Consider the following 5,991-nt stretch of genomic DNA (forward strand, 5'->3'; position numbering starts at 1 on the left):
AGTCATGCCGGCCACATGACCACAGAGACGTCCTCGGACAAGCGCTGGCTCTTCGGCTTTGAAACGGAGATGAGCACCGGCCCCTAGAGTTGGAAATGACTAGCATGCATGTGCGTGGGAACCTTTACCTTTACCTTTATGCATAATTTAAAAAAGAGGAAAATGCCCAGCATATTCACTGAACATACCAGCCCACCCTTTTTCATCCTGGTTAAAAAATGAAGAATATTGGAAAGATAATCCTATCTGCTGTTCTTTAAATAAGCAACTATCTCTGTTGCTCGGTGACAACAGGTACACTTGGAAAACCTGAAGGACCAGGTTGAGAACAGACCTACCTAGACAAAATATTTGTGTGGTTGCTGAGTTGACTGTCAAACCTGACTCAACTCCATAGTTGTCTGTACCTTTTCACCCTCAGCTTTCCCAAAAAAGTAATGGGAGGAGGGTGGTGAATTCCTAAGAGCAGGGGGAAGCTATGGAATGCAAGTGAATCTTCTGTTGCCGGAGACCAAGGCCAAGTCATGAAGAATGTTTGACCAGAGCAGACAGTTTTTCCCAAAACAAAGGAACTGAACTCAGTTCGTGAACTATGAACCCTGGTGGCCCAGACGGGAAAGGGGGAGTTACCTATGTGGGTTTTCATGGGAAAATCCCAGAACTGACTTTGCTTCTGCCGTGCCTAGATGGATTTTTCAATAGTTTTGGTCAATCTAAAGAGCCGGGAGTTTCTTTTCTTGTAAGTGCCAAATGGGACGGTTGTCATTGACATTGATTTGAAGGCATATCGTCATCATCTCTTTGCTACCCTAAAGTATGCTGTTAGGAAACCAATGTTGTAGCAAAGGTTTGTACTGCTTCCTAGTGGAAATTGATACAAAATACTGCATGAATAAGAGATCTGAGTGATAATATTGCTAAAGAAAATAAATATTATTCTGGATAAATCAGTATAAATCAGGTTTGAAAAATGGTCTCTGAATTTAAATCATTAGGGCAATAAATCACATAATATATCCATATGGCTTTTCAGTAAGAATGTATTATAGAGCTATATTTCCCCATATTTTCTTTTCTTCCATTTATCACAACATATTAATATAGTTGTCTATAAAAAGCAAACAAATGAGATGTAAATGTACAGTAGAAACAACACTGGCATAAAAATAAAAACAAGAGATTTATTATTGATCAAAAGAAATCAATCTAAAAAACAAACTTGAATAGCCAATGAGTAACAATACCTAGAAAAATAGAAAGAGACCATGCCAGGGAAAATATTCCAATATGCCAATCTATATTGGGGAAAAAGGCTCCACATGATAAAAATTTATTATATGGATAGGTTTTAAAATGCTTTTTATTTTAAGGGCTTTTTGTATCATTAGCTTTTATCCTGGTTTATTTTTATTTTAATAATAAGCAGTTTGGAAATACCTTAAAGAGATAGATTATTGTCTTATAGCGCCTAGAAAAAGTCTGCATAAGTCTGCCAGGGCTAGTGTCAGTTAAGAATTTCTCAGCTAATTCTAAATCAATTAACACTGGTAAGACCTCTCAAAGGTAACATATATAAAACATTGCAAAAATCTCATCTTCACTTTATCCTAATGCAAAAGGGAACTATTATGGCCAAGCTCCATCTGTTTCAAAAGAGCCACTGTGGCAGGTAGTATATACGGAAATTAAATACAGTGCATAAGGTATTTTTGACCTGTAACAAAACTAGAAGAATTGGTGCTTCTGAGTAAGAGCCTAATCCTTTAATTTCTAAGCCTGTTGGCATTTAATTTAAACATTCCATGGATGTAATTACCAGATCCCAGCTGGATGAGATAGATTGAAAAGCAGAAAACAATATTACTAACTTTTCTTCAATATGGAACTCCCAATACCTCCTGCCCCTTACTTGGTATTTGGGCTGTGCTGGAGCCTTGTGGCTTATTGGGTCTTCAGATCCAAAGGAGAATTGTGTTGTAATCCATTACTGTACAGTTTAAAGCTTTTTTGATCCATAGTACAAATTATGAACTGAACATGGTTTTTTTTAAGATAAAAGTTTAAAAAAAAACCCACAACCTTCCAAATCTGCTCTTTGTAGAGTCAACACTATAATAGAAGAGTGATGAGAAGTAACCTTTTGTACAAAGAAGTTTGTGATTCCTATCTTGTAATATGAGAATGAAAAACCTAACCCCATGAGGCTATCATGCAGCTATAAACAGAATTTAGTAAAACAGAGGAGGAGGGAGGAGGAGGAGAAGGAGGAGGAGGAGGAGGTGATCAGAAAGGAAAGTGGTTGATTATAATAAGCAGGGGTAGGCAACTTGGTGATCTCCAGATGTTAATAGACTACAACTACAGAATGTATTAACGCTGCATGTTATTTGATACTTCTGGAGCTTGTAATCCATAATTTCTGGAGGGCATCAGGCTGCCATTGGAGCGTTTTTTGCAGTATAAAGAAGTAGAATTGAATTCTTACCATTTTTTAAAAAAAAACCTGCATCACAGCAGATATTTTTGTTGTGAGCAATCTGAAGGAAAACAAGGTATACAATCTGTTATAAATCCATTTTGTTTTCTCACAATATTTAAGGTAAAGATAAATGAAGGTGCTTTGTAACCTGGAGGTTAGAAAATTTGTATCTGTTTCTTCACTGACAAACCTCAGGCAAGCTATCACATTTTTCTCTAAGGGTTCTTCGCTCTTTTTTTTTTGCCTTGTAAATCAAAGCATTTTTCATGCATTCACTTTCCTCAAAGCTGCTCATTTATCCAAATAAAACTCAGTAAGAATGTGCGTGTTGCTAGAATCTTGGCCTGATTAAGTAGCCAATGCCATATGCCACCAAGCTGCAGAATTTAGGCTGGATTGATGGCACCAGAGAAAGCAGCTTGCTTCTCTCGTCTTCCTTAATTTCATATTATAACTTTAGTTTCTTGAATTCCACAGGATATCTCATTTATTTCTAAAGCAATAAGGGGAACATGTTAAACAGGAAAGGCTTTACTGGGCAGCCTTGCCTCCCTCAATGGAATAGGCACTGAGCTCAGAGACCATCTTGCTTTAAAGGGCAGTCCCTCCCTTCTCTACAGCAGCGTTTCCCAACCTTAGGAACTTGAAGATGCGTGGACTTCAACTCCCAGAATTCCCCAGCCAGCATAGCTGGCTGGGGAATTCTGGGAGTTGAAGTCCACGCATCTTCAAGTTCCTAAGGTTGGGAAACGCTGCTCTACAGAGCAGCTACCGATGGAAGGCATAAGAGGCAATCTCTTCTGCCCCTCCTCCCAGCCTTGGCATAAAATTGCCAAGGCTGAGCGGTGGAAGAAAAAGCAGCGAGTCAGTGATACGCTTTGGAGAGGGAAATGTAGTAAACCCTGAAGTTCGCTCAGTATCTATTGGCAACTTTGGGAGCTACACTTTAGCACTGAAAAATACTTGACATGTTACTTTTCAGCTTGATTGAGGGGCCTTCACAAACCATGGCAGGCAGTTCTTTTCCTGCCAGCTTTTAGCTGCAAGGGGGAGCTAAATCCTGAGGAACAGAGCCATTTGACAAGAGACCTGATAGATAAAAAGAATCTCTCCCATAATATTCTGCTGGTGGAAATCTGATAGGTACTGTAAATGTATGTAAATAAATGTTAATATTTAAATGTAATATTAACTTTTAACAGGCCTGTGGGTGGGGAAAATAGATTTTGCCCTGAAATGGCAGTGAGAAAGCTGGCTGGCTGTGGCAGGCCTCTGAGCCAAGAGATTGCTCAATCCTGATGTGTACAAAGGAAGAGTAGAAAGAACCGGACTCTCCAATTGCCAAAACCAGAATGGCTCTGGAGGACAATAGCCAAGGATTGGAGGGAGGCAGCTGCTTAAAATGACCAATAGGAGTTGACAAAATCCCATCTTACCTGCCTCACCAATGACATCATCAGTGAGGCATCCTAGATTGGATTAAGTCCATGGCAAACGTTGTGTCAGGAGGAGAGGGAGAATAATTATTTAAAGCTGGAATTGCAAAAGAGGACTTGAAGCTGATTCTGCTATGGACTACAGATGAGAAGAGGCAAAGTCATCAAGACATGTCACATGAAAGTGTTAACTGGAGCATCTTTATGCACTGATTAGTGGGAAACACAAGGATGAACACTTGTTATGCTGCAATATTGCCATCTAGTGTCAGGCTATTAGAAATAAAAAAGAGCATGTATGATTCATGTTCATTCCATTAGTACAGAACTGAACGTAAGTATTAAATGATTTCTTACAAGAGAAGAAATGTGTATATGTGGAAGTGGAGAGAGAACAAAGTCCTTTCCTACCTTATCTCTACTGTAGTTCATAAGAAAAGCTCTGCACCTGGAGAATGATTTACTGCAGGGCACTCAAGGGTAAAAATGGCCAAAGGCTAATTATCCTTAAAAAAAGGCAGCAGAAACAGATTCAAGCCAGGCAAGGCGTGAGCCTGTGTGTTTCCTCAGGCTGATTATTCTATTTATTTTCTATCCCAACTTTCTACCTAAGAGGCACTTAAAATTTATAGCAATCTAAAGCAAAATACAAGCAAGTAAAAACAAATAATTCAAATTCTTACTATTTGCAACTTAGCAGGTGTGGTTAAAGGAAGGTGTTAATTGTTTTTCTGGGGATGGATAAATGCTGTCTTAGTTGGGAATAGTGTATGAGAAGCTTATCCGACCTAGGCCTTTCATGCTAATCTTGCTGCTTTATCAAAGCCACAATGAAACAGGCAGAGTTGTCCCTCAAATAATCAGGCCCAAAAGAATAAATTTCCACTATTATCTGCTGTATTAAGAATTGCATTATTATTCTTAACACACAATATCATAAAACTGTATTAAGTATTCCATTATTATTGCTAATATAGAGTATCATAAAGCTATAAAAGTCAATGCTACTTCCTCAAAATTGCAATGCAAAGTGTTCATTTTCTTTGAACTTTGCACTAAGCATATTTAGAAGCACTTTTGAGTAACTGAAATTGTTAAAAATTGACAGCCACATACATCATAAATATGTTCAGTTTTTGAGAGCAAATGTATCCTGTGTAAATCACGTCATGGATCACCTGATAACCATGCCTGGACAACTGCCAGTACCTTTACTCTGAAATCTTGCAATTCCCATCTGCATACTCAATTACACAAGCTTAGCTTTCTGTGTAAGTCTCCTTCCATAAAAGGAGAAATCTGAAAGAATACCACTCTCTAAAAAGCATTCACCACGATGTAAAAAAGATATTGTGACTCTAGAAAGTGAACAGAGAAAAGCAACAAAGATGATTAGGGGACTGGAGGCTAAAACACATAAGGAACGGTTGCTGGAATTGGGTATATCTAGTCTAATGAAGAGAAGGACGAGGGCTGACATGATAGCAGTGTTCCAATATTTCAGGGGCTGCCACAAAGAAGAGGGAGTCAAACTATTCTCCAAAGCACCTGAAGGCAGGAGAAGAAGCAACTGATGGAAACTAATAAGAGAGAAGCAATCTAGAACTAAGGAGAAATTTCCTGACAGCTAGAACAATTCATCATTGGAACAACCTGCCTCCAGAAGCTGTGAATGCTCCAACACTGCAGGTTTTTAAGAAGAGGCTGGACAGCCATTTGTCTGAAATTGTATAGGGTTTCCTACCCAAAGGGATTGGATTAGATGACCTCCAGGGTCCCTTCCATCATCATCATCATCATCTTATCCTTCATAATCAGAAACTGTATAATTCAATTCTTACATAATATTTACTGTTTTCTACATTGTTTTAAAAGATGACTAAAATATGAAATATTTCAGTATTCTTAATTAACAGTTGACCACTTGAGAGAGGGGCATAAACTAGAGCATTTTACATCTGTGCTGCCAACATGTTTCAAGGAGAGTATGGATTTTTTTTTAATTCCTGGAAGTAGCAGTTATTATGTTTTATGTTTCTTCTGTACTCATGCTATATAAATGTGAAGAAAGGAAGA

Source organism: Vipera ursinii, assembly GCF_947247035.1.
Source record: "Vipera ursinii genome assembly, chromosome: 6".
Classification (NCBI taxonomy): Eukaryota; Metazoa; Chordata; class Lepidosauria; order Squamata; family Viperidae; genus Vipera; species Vipera ursinii.